The sequence below is a fragment of the Chlorocebus sabaeus genome, chromosome 2 (genome assembly GCF_047675955.1).
Source record: "Chlorocebus sabaeus isolate Y175 chromosome 2, mChlSab1.0.hap1, whole genome shotgun sequence".
NCBI lineage: Eukaryota > Metazoa > Chordata > Mammalia > Primates > Cercopithecidae > Chlorocebus > Chlorocebus sabaeus.
The window spans coordinates 79195020-79207192 of NC_132905.1; the positions used below are offsets into that span (position 1 = coordinate 79195020).

General features: G+C 33.0%; 1 pseudogene; it reads right to left on the reverse strand.

Annotated features, from left to right (window-relative positions):
* Window positions 1-8640: 8640 nt before the first annotated feature.
* On the reverse strand, window positions 8641-9382 carry LOC103217975 (putative elongation factor 1-alpha-like 3; annotated as a pseudogene).
* Window positions 9383-12173: the final 2791 nt, after the last annotated feature.

A 12173-nucleotide genomic window follows, 5' to 3' on the forward strand; every position in this document is an offset into this window, starting at 1 on the left:
GTCAATTCTCAATGTCATCTACAAAATCATCACAACTACAAAACCAACAAAAAAAATACTAGAAGGATATTTTTAGTGTTGGAGAAGCTGATTTTAAATTTCAGGTACAAATACAGATGAATTAGAATAGCCAACATATTTTGACAATAAATGAGAACAAAGTTAGATTTCTTATCTTTTATGACTTCAAGACAAATCATTATCAGATTTCAAAACTACAGTAACCCAGACAGTATGATATTGAAGAATTTATGGACATGTAAATTTGTAGAAGAGAATAGTCAAGCAATAGAAATGCTAAATATAGTCAGTGATTTTCAACAAATACGCAAAAATAATTAAGTATAAAAAACAAAATACATCAATAAACTGTGCTGGAACTATTGGACAATCATTTATAAAAAGGGATATTTTTATTATAGAATATATGTTATAGTTGACATATTGCATATGTTGTATGTATACAAATAGTTACATATTTATATAACTTTTATATAATTATATATAACTATATAAATAACATATAATTACATAAAAGTTATATAACTATATTATAAAAGTTATATAAATATATAGCTATATATAAATATACAACATATACAATAAGTCATATATAACATATTCTATAATAAATATATATTGATTATACATATTTGTATATATAGTTATATATTCATATACAACTTATATACACACAAATGTTTTTATATTTGTGTACCTAAATATATATTTTAATATATATACATATATATAACAGCCTCTTTTTATACTCCATGTATACCCCATTTATACCTCACTTCCTATAAAAAACTTAAAACCAATTTTAGATCTAATGTAAGAAAATATTTTTCAACTTAAAATCTTGTAGAATTAAACATACAAGAAAGTCTTTGGGACCTTAACATAAGCAATGATTTATTTGACATGATACCAAAAACATATATTTTAAGATAAAATAATAGATAAATTGGTCTTTATAAAAATTTAAAACTTCTGCTATCTGAAGTATAGTGTTAGGAGAAAGGAGGGGGAAGTTACATTTTGGGAGGAAGTATTTGCAAATTATATAAAGGATCTGTATCCAGAATAAAAAACAAAAACTAAAAACTGCAAACAAGGTAAAAACAAACAACCTGTTTAAAAAATGGATAAAAATCTGGGCCTGGAGCAGTGGCTCACACCTGTTATCCCAGCACTTTGGTAGGCCAAGGCATGTGGATCACAAGGTCAGGAGTTTGTGACCAGTCTGGCCAACATAGTGAAACTCCATCTCTACTAAAAATACAAAAAAATAGCTAGGGTTGGGAGCACATGCCTGTAGTCCCAGTTACTCAGGAGGCTGAGGCAGGAGGATCGCTTGAACCTGGAAGACAGAGGTTGCAGTGAGCTGAGATCACAGCATTGCACTCCAGCCTGGGCGACAGTGTCAGACTCCGTCTCAAAAAAAAAATAAAAAATAAAAAAATCTGAACAAGTACTTCATCCGATAAGATACACAGATGGCAAATAAGCACAAGAATAGATGTTCAACATCATTCATCATAAGGTATCGCAAATGAAAAACTGGACAAATGTATCAAAAGACCCCTATTAAAACATCTGAACAAAAAAACTGACAATGTGAAGTGTTGATAAGAACACAAAGTTGAGAAATTCTCATGCACTATTGCTGAATATGCAAAATGTTACAGTTATTTTGGAAAGTCATTTGGGAGTCTTAGAGCATGAAGCATACACTCGCGATATGACTCTGTAATCCCACCCTAGATACCTCTCCAAGTGAAACAAAATACTCAGTTTACTGAGAAACCTATGTAAGAATATTTATACCAGCTTTATTTTTAATATACCAAAACTGGAAGCAAAACAAATGTACCTCAACTGATAAATAAAAAGACAAACAAAAAAATGGTATTTGCTTACAACAGAATATTACTAAATGACAAAATGTACAAATTGTTGATATACACAACATCATAATGCATTTTAAATGTATTTTAAATGCATTATGCCACATGAAATAAGTGATACCCAAATCCTTTATAGCATGTGACTTTATTTATATGGTCTCTGTAAAATTATTGGGGCCTGAAACAGTGAATGCTGGGTTAATGAAAAGGCTGGCTACAGTCACAAAGGACATTTAGAGAAATCTCTTCAATGATGGAATTGGTGTATATGTTAATTTTTGTGGCGATTATCTGACTGTACTCATTTGCCAAAACTCGTGAAACTGTAAACTAAAACTGGTGAAATGTATTGGATATAAATTACACCATAATAACACCAATGGAAAAATTCCTACATGGTATAGTTACAATTGGCACTTAAACAGTCATCTGTTAAAATTTTTCTTTCAGATGCACATCCTTCTTGCTGTAACATGTTTCAATCTAGATCATTTTCCTTTCTTAATATTTCCTGTAGAGTAAATCTTCTACGTGTTTCTTTTTGTTTTTCTTCTTGTCTTTGAGATGAGGTCTTACTCTGTTACCCAGGCTGGAGTGCAGTGATGCAATCATGGCTCACTGCAGCCTCAAACTCCTTGGTTCAGGTGATTCTCCTGCCTCAGCATCTCCAATAGTAGGACCACAAGTGTGCATTACCACACCTGGCTATTTTTAAAAATTGTTTATAGAGATTCAGTCTCCCAGTGTTGCCCAGGCTGGTCTTGTGCTCCTGACCTCGAATGATCCTCTTGCCTTGACCTTCCAAAGTGCTGGGATTATAGGTGTGAGCCACCACGTTTTTCAAAAATGTCTCAAAATCACTTTTTTTTTTTTTTTTAAGAAGGTTTTTGCTGGTATAGAATTCTAGATTGATGTTTTCATTGCTTTTTGTTGTTGTTTATTTTAACATATTCAGGATGTCATTCGATTATTTTCCTGTATCTATGACTTTATTATGAATGGGTCCAGGCAGGTAACGAGATATCTGAAAGCCAGATTCACTTTACAAATAATCACTTGCTTCTGGTTGACTAAAATATGAGGCAAAATGAAGCTCAGCACAATACTGCAAGTTTGAGAACTGCTGAAAGGATATCTTCTTGGCAGAAGGATTTTGGACTTTTTTTTTCACTTTTATTTCCTACAGCAAGTTTTGTATAAAACTGAGCATGGAAATTCTCAGTATGGTTGCATAAATTACACATCCGCAGATTGTTTTAATTTTTTAGGTGAATACCATTTACATGCAACATCCATAGTTTCTACTCAGGATTCAAACATCTGACACTTAGTATGACTCTACATTCACACCTTGCGCAGAGGATATAAAACTTTGTAGAAAGGGTATAAATTCTGATAAATGGAAACTATCTCCTAAAAGATAATAAATATAATCAATGTAATGTAAAAAATATCTGTTGTATATAACCTAATACATTCTAAAGTGTAACATTAGCCTATTAAATGTGTGGTATATCAGCTATATAAAATGACTCAAAGGCGTATATCCTCATTTCATTGCATGTTAATTTTATGTGTGATGGACTTGTGTTGGAAGCGATAGATGGCAGTATTGGTTCATTATTACAGAAAATTTATAATTATCTCATTTACCCATTATCCATCTAACCCTATTATTTTTCTATGGTTTTATAGGTAAGTGTGTGAAGATGCTTTAAAAAATTAATTTAAAGACATCTTTAATACAATAAAACTCGGTAACCTTGATTTGTGTTTTCTCTCTGTAAAAAACATTGAGGAATGACAAAAGTAGGGAACAAAATGCTGTATTTTTTTCTTTTATGTGCGGGTCAGAATGCTCCCAAAGTCCATTATAAATTACCACAGTGTGCTAGTATGGGATCATCCATCCTCTTCATCTTTAGTTCATTGAGAACATTTGTTCCTAGTAAACTTTCCAGAGCACTTTCCATACCACCTCCTTAGCCTTTGAAATCACTTTGATTATAACATATTCTTTAATGCTGAAGCTAAATCAAATGCAATAAGAAATATCTATTTTCCCAAAATAGATTTCCTGTTCTTCTGGAGAAAAACGAAATTAAATTTTAAGTGAACAATGAAAAACTGAATATTCTATAGACAAGAAAGAAAAGTATTAATTTTAAATAGTATCAGGAATATGACTAAGGGGCATGCATAAAAAATTATTGCCATGATAAGATAACATTACAATGAATTAGCCATCTATTGCAGAAGAACGAAACCAAAAAAGACAGTGCGTTTTGGGTCACCTAGTTTATATTCTTTACTAAATGTTTCTAATACTATAAAGGTAACTGCAAGGACCTATTAAGCTTACCTTGAGATGATTGTTGGTGATTGTTTGATAGCTGAATAATGCATGTCATTGATTAATCCATTTAGTTCTGTTGTGTGAGTGTGTTAGATTTCAATGAGTGTGTTAGATTTCAAAACAAAATAAGATTTTAAAGTTATACTTTATTCTCTTCTTTATAAAGAGATCAAGTATCAATTCAAGTTAATAGCTAGAATAAGAAGGTAACAATTTAACATCATCAAATTGTCATGCAGGCTTTCAGCAATGAGAATACAATGTCATGGAACCACATTAAAGTGCTCCTTTCTTCACCTGCAAAATAATATTTCACACTTTTGTCTAGGACCACAAATAGCAACTGATATGGGAGCAAGTTGAACTCATTCGTAAAATTAACGAAATAATCAAGATACCGTTGTAATTCTTCCTTTCGAATTAACCAAATTTGAAAAGATAACTCAAAATTATTAGTATTAATTTTTTTCTTTGTTTTTGATACCCACTTTTTATCTTGTGCTGTTTCAACATCAAACAAATGACAGCAAACCTTCCGTTGATTTAACCAATGCTAATTATTACTCTTTTTAAACTTTTTAATGTGTCTTCTTATTGTGAAAAAAGCTCTCTTTAAGATAATTAGGTATAATTTCCAAATAGCAGTTATCGATTTAGAAAAATAACTCAGTGTAAATAAGTAAATTGCCTGAGGTCAAATAGCAAATCACTGAAAGATGCTTCGAATGAAGAATTCTGATCATCTGCTCCTCGATCTTTCAGCTACCTCATGCACCTTCCAATTTGAAAAGTTTTCTTTTACAGATTCAAAGGCTTTTGAAAATATTTTAAATTAATTCTCAAAACCACAGATTGATGGTCTAAAGGGAAATATTCCAGAATATTCTAGGTACAAAGTAACCATACTTAATGAGCATAAGAATTGTATTAATAATTTATTTGCACTCATAAACCTTTGATATATTATATTTGAAAATGGACCATGACATGTTTATGATACAAAAAGGCAGCTAAAATTTTACCTGTAAAATTATAGAAGCTCACATGAAATTGAACCTTAAAATATATTGAACTCTTAATTATTTCATGAAAGCAGGAAGAGACTTCTTTAAAGCAGTTATTTCACAATTAGAACTCAGACAACAAAAGCAAAAACAACAACAAAAAAGATAATTTAGACTTTATCAAATTTGAAAACTGTTGTTCATTTAAGGAAACAATCAAGAAAGTACAAAGAAAAGCTATATTATAGAAAAAACTTTTGAAAAACTTATATCTGATAAGGTATTCAGCATATATATGGAACTCATAACAACTCACAAAAAGCCCATTTTAAAAAAAAAAAAAGGCAAAGAATTTGAATAAGTGTCTCTCCAAAGAAGCTGTACAAATGACCAACAAGCACATAAAAAGATGTTCAGCATCATTAGACATTAGGGAAATGTAAGTCAGAACTAAAGTAAGGTGTCACTTCAACCCACTAAGATAGCTATCAAAAACAACAACAACAACAAAAAAAAAACAGAGACAAACAAAAAAACACCCAGAATAATAGTCTGGGGAGGATATGGAACAGTTGGACATCTTATGCATTGCTGATGGGAATGTAAAATGGTGCCACCTTTATCCGATAAAGTTGGTCCTCAAAAAGTTAAACACAGCTGGGAGCGGTGGCTTACACCTGTAATTACAACACTTTGGGAGTCCCAGACAGAAGGATCACTTGAGCCCAGGAGTTAGAGACCAGCCTGGGCAACAAAGCAAGAGCCTCGTCTCTACAAAACATAATTAAAAACAAAAATTAGTTGGCCATGGTGGCACATGCCTTTAGTCCCTGCTATTTGGAAGGCTGAAATGGGAGGATCACTTGAGCCCAGAAGTCTGAGAGTGCAGTGAGCTATGATTACACTGTGGAGCTTGCTCTGGCCTGGGCGACAGATCAAGACCCCCTCTCTAAAACGAAACAAAATGTTGAACACCAAATTACTAAATAACTCCCAAATTCCTAGCCTTCATATATATCCCCACAAAATTAAAATCAGGTATTCAAACAAATACATTTACAGATATGTTTACAACAGCACAAAATGCAGATTGGTGGTTTAAAGGAGCTGGAGAAGGCGGGGAAGCAACTATTTCATGAATATGAAGGTTTATTTTGTAATAATGAAGATTTTTTGAAACCAGATAGAAGAGGTAGTTTTACAACAGAGAAAAGGCCATTTAATTGTTTAATTTGATTGGTACTAAATGCCATTTAATTGTTCACTTGACATGGTTAATTTTTATATTGTCAGTTTCACCTAAATAAAAAATTGCCCAGAAAATACGCATCTCAGAATGTTTTTAGCCAGACTGTACCTTTAGCTAAATCTTTCCATGTAGATAGATAGACTAGATTCCAAAGGTTAAAACTGGCAAGGATGATGAAGACATATTTCAAGGTGACTCTCATTTGGTTTATAGCTTCATTAGCCAAAAAGCAGTGCAAAGGAGGACATACCACTTAAAACACAACATGTGACTTTATCTGGATTTCTGTTGCCATTCTTATACAAACCTGCCCACATTTGAACAGAATTAGTTCAGACAGCGAAGAATATTCAATCAGAGAAGGAGCTGCTGTCTTAAGTTACATTAGACTTGTAGAAGACTATGTCAGCAATCAACAGCCCACCTCCTACCAGGTAAGAAGGTTCTTCATATATCATAGTTGTATAATTCTTCACCTTATTTATTTATTTTTTTTTACTAGGCCTCTGGTCCAATAGCAGTGGTAACTATAGAATTGTAAAAGTAGTAACCTAAATTATATTTCTATAAATTGTATCCACAATGTTTATTTGACCATGTTGTTGCTTGGAAGGCAAACAAAATAATGTATCGATGGCATCTCAAGTATAAAAAATAATAAAATCAACCATGGCTATCAGCAAACATTGGTACAACGTATGAGTGTAGCTCTACGTTGTGCAATCACACGTGTAGGCTGGTGTCAGCATGACCACGATCAAGCCATAGAACTCTTCCATTATCATAAATATCCCCCTCGTGCTATTCCTTTACAGTGCCGTTCGCCATCTTCTCATAGTCCCTAACTCTATCTTTCAGCAACCACTAATTTGTTTTTTCTCTTCTATAATTTGGCCACTTTTTATTGTTATGTAAAAAGTTTCACATACTATGTGACCTTTTTAAGATTAGCTGTTTTCAGTCGGCCTGACGGCCTCAAGATTCATTAAAGCTGCCGATTGCATCAGCCCTCTGTTACTATTTATTGCTAAATCATACTCTATTATCTGGATGTACCAAGTTTATTTAACCACTTGTCCATAAGGGAGCACTTTGGTTGTTTCCAGTTTGGGGATGTTATAAATAAAGGTGCTATAAATATTTGTGTAGAGATATTTGCATAGACACACATTTCCAGCTCCCTGGCTTAAATGGCTAGGAGTGTAATTGCTGGATCATATGATAAGCATATGTTTAGTTTTTTTTTTTTTACAAAATTTCCAAACCACTTTTTAAGCTACTTCTAAAAGTGGCTGTTCCATTTTACATTTCTACCAACAGTGTAGGAGAGATTCAGTTTCTTTGTATCCTCACCAACTTTTAGTACTGTCACTTCAAATTTTAAAAATGTTTGCTGTTCTAATAGTTGTGTAGTAATATCACTTTGTAGTCTTAATTTGCATATCCCTAATGGCTAGTGATGTTGGATATCTTTTGGTGTGCTTATTTATCATCAGAATGTGGTTTTCAGTGAATTGTCTCTATGTATCTTTTGACATTTTATAATTGGATTTTTTATTGTTGCATTTTGAGAGTTCTTTATGTATTCCAGATATAAGCCCTTTTTCAGATATGTGCTTTTATAATACTTTCTCTCTGTCTGTAGTTTGTCTTTTCATTCTGTTTACAAAATAATGCACACAGAAAATAATTTTAATTTTGATGAAGTCAATTTATCTCTTTTTATTAACTGATCTTGTTCCTGGTGTTATATATAAAACTTTTTATAAATCGTAGGTTGTAAAGGTTTTTCCCTATGTTATATCCTAAAAGTCTAATAGTAAATTTTTTCTCATTAAACTTTTTTAATGGGTCTCAAAATTCTGTGACAAATTTTTGGTCATGTTGTTTCCATTAAAAAGTACTGATTTTAAAAACTAATAATTTAAAACTGCCACACCCCAAAAAGAAAACCAAAGTGGTCCACAAAACATTCTCCTTTCCTTCTGAAAGTTTTGCGATGCATTTTTATAATTAACCCGTCTTTTACTACTAAACTTAAATGGTCAATTGAAACAAATAGTTCTCAGGCCGTTCTTCCACCACTGATTAAGACCAGGGTGGCAGTATTAGGTATAATATTCATTTATCCTTCTGAGCTTTCTGTGCAGACTTGGTGACCTTGCCAGCTCCAGCAGCCTTCTTGTCCAATGCTTTGATGACACCCACGGCAACTGTCTATCTCATATCACGAACAGCAAAGTGACCCAGAGGTGGATAGTCTGAGAAGCTCTCAACACACATGCACTCGCCAGGAAGCATCTCAATGATGGCAGCATCACCAGATTTCAAGAATTTAGGGCCATCTTCCAGCTTTTTACCAGAACAGATATCAATCTTTTCCTTCAGCTCAGCAAACTTGCATGCAATATGAGCCATGTGGCAATCCAGTACAGGGGCATAGCCAGCGCTGATTTGACCTGGATGGTTCAGGATAATCACCAGAGCAGGGAAGCCAGCTGCTTCCATTGGTGCGTCATTTTTGCTGTCACCAGCAACGTTGCGACGACGAGCATCCTTGACAGACATGTTCTTGGCATTGAGGCCCACATTGTCCCTAGGAAGAGCTTCACTCAAAGCTTCATGGTGCATTTCAACAGATTTTACCTCAGTTGTAACACTGACCACATTGTAACAAAGGTGACCACCATACCAGGTTTGAGAACACCAGTCTCCACTTGGCCAACAGGAAAAGTACCGATATCACCAAGGGCTTGTCAGTTGGACAAGTTTGTGGTAGGATGCAGTCCAGAGCCTCAAGCAACGTGGTTCCAGTGGCATTGCCATCCTTACTGGTGACTTTCCATCCCTTGAACCAAGGCATATTTAATATTTAAGCCTATGGTTGATTTTTATTTAATATTAATGTAGGATTTTTTTTTATTTCCCTTATGAATAGCCAATGACTTCAGCATCATTTGTTAAAAGTACCATCCTTACTCCAGGAATTGTTTTGTACCTTTGTGAAAACTCAGTTGGCTATCCTTGTTTGGAAGTTATTTCTGGGTACTCCATTCTGTTTTGTTTATCTTTGTTGTATCTCTACCTCTCAAAACCATAATGTTATGAATACAGTAGCTATATAGTTAAGTTTTCTTATTGACTAGAGTGTGTCTACCCATTTTATTATCTAAAGTATTGCTTTAGCCACTTTTATTTCCTCTTCTTTTTTTTTTTTTTTTTTTTTTTTTTGAGACGGAGTCTCGCTCTGTCGCCCAGGCTGGAGTGCAGTGGATGGATCTCAGCTCACTGCAAGCTCCGCCTCCCGGGTTTAAGCCATTCTCCTGCCTCAGCCTCCCGAGTAGCTGGGACTACAGGCGCGGCCACCTCGCCTGGCTAGTTTTTTGTATTGTTTAGTAGAGACGGGGTTTCACCGTGTTAGCCAGGATGGTCTCGATCTCCTGACCTCGTGATCCACCCGTCCCGGCCTCCCAAAGTGCTGGGATTACAGGCTTGAGCCACTGCGCCCGGCCTATTTCCTCTTATTTCTATATAACTTTTACAATACAACTTTTAGAATATGCTTGTCTAGAAAAGTCTTACGAGGATTTTCAGAGGAACTGCAATGAACATTTCTCTCAATTTGGGGAGAATTTACATCTTCACCATAATCCTTCTAATGTATAAACTTCGTGGTGCTATCTATTTAGATTTTCTTTAATATTGCAATATTCAGTATAAAAGCACACTTACATATATTTTTATTTTGTCTATTGAATTTTTCGGTTTTAAAGTTTCCACATTTTCCAAGTTTTTTCATGTGTCTTTCTATTTCTGTGTTATACTTTCTTTTTCTTTCCACTTGTCTCAAATGTATTTGTAATTGCTTGTTGAAACACTTAATAGTAGCTGTGTTAAATTTCTTTTGTGATCATTTAAATGTTTCTGTCATCTTAGTTTTAGTATCTGCTGATTTTCTCATTTTATTGAACATGAGATCTTATAGATTCTTGCTATAATGAGTGACTTTCAATTAAAATCTTGACATTTTGATGGTATGTGGTGAGACATTTGACCTTATTTAAGATTTGCATTTTAGCAGGCATCCTCTGACGTTGTTCCAGCAGCGGAAAGATGGTATCAACTCCTTACTGCTACATTGGAATATGAATTTATTGTGCCAATGTTAGAATTAGACTTTTGAAACACACTCTACTTCTTACATAACCTAAGTAATATTGAATTTCTGGGTTCACTAATAACTATCATAGATCTTTTTTAAAATGATGATGTCCATGACACAATATTTTAATCAGTGTAGTTTTTATAATGGATTGATAACTAGAATGACAGTCACCCTGCTTATTCTTCCTCAGGAGTGTCTTGGGAGTAATATTATTTTGCTTTTCTATAACATTCAGGTTCAGTTTGTCAATGTTCTTTGTAAGAAAACACCATGTAAAAATTTTTAAATTGCATTTAATGTCTCAATTAACAGCGAATTGATACCTTTACAGTAATGCATCTTTCACACCCATAAGCAAATTATCTTTACATAATTAGGTCTTTTCTAATAATCTTCATTGAGAATTAAAATTTTCTCTGGGTAAATTTTACATCATTGTTATATTCCTATCTAAATATCCTTGATTTTATTTATATGGTTTACTTTAATATATTTTAATTATATTTTTTCATTTTACTGATAGATATAAAAATGTAATTGAGGTTCTTTTTTCAGGCCTAAACTAAGCGAATTGAACTTAAATATCTGGTTTATTTGCATTGCTGTTTTACAGAAAACTCTTTGTGTTCTATGCAAGTAATAGAATTATTTCGAAAAATAAAAGTTTTTTTTCTATCAAAATTCTAATATTTCCTCCTTATATAATAATAACCTTATATTTTCTTGATACAAAGCAATGGTTTTGAGTTTCAGTACAACAATAAATAAAAGTGTTTAGCAGTCATCTTTGTTTAATCCATGATCTCAAAAGATAAGCATTCAATATTTTTTATTAATGTGTTTTATTTACTCCACACATTGTTTGTGTCCCCATCTGTAAATAGCCTTTGTTAGGACAAAGTATCCCTGCTCTTTTCCTGTTTCAGAAGATTTATATTAATGGACAGATGCTACATTTTTATATTTTATATTTTAGATTATTTTCTGCATCTATCAAGATCATACTTTTTTTGTTACCTTTTTGTTTTGATAATGTATTGAAAGTTTATCTACCACTGCAGTCCTACATAAATCCTGGTGAATATAATATTTTTGTTTGGTTTCTCTGTAGGTTTTATATGTCGTAGGAGTTGATTTTCTAAAAAGTTTTGTTTAGGCTTTTGCTTTTATGTTCATTGAAAAAAATGGATTATCACTTTACTTTCTGTTCCTTGTTAAATTTTGGTATTAAGGCTTTACACAGTAATAAGTTGGGAAGAGTTTTCTTTTTCCCAGTTTTTGGGAGAAGTTCCTGTAATGTTTATTGTTTTTTCAAATTTGGGCAGAATTTAATGGTGAAAGCATATAGAAATACAAATCTATCTGGAGAGAGTTTAATTGTAAAGTTTTTAATGATAGAGAATTAAATATGCATCTTTTATTAGGGGAGTATATAATGATGTAACTAGTGGCCACAGCACTCCCTGAGGAGCTCATTATACTTGTGAGA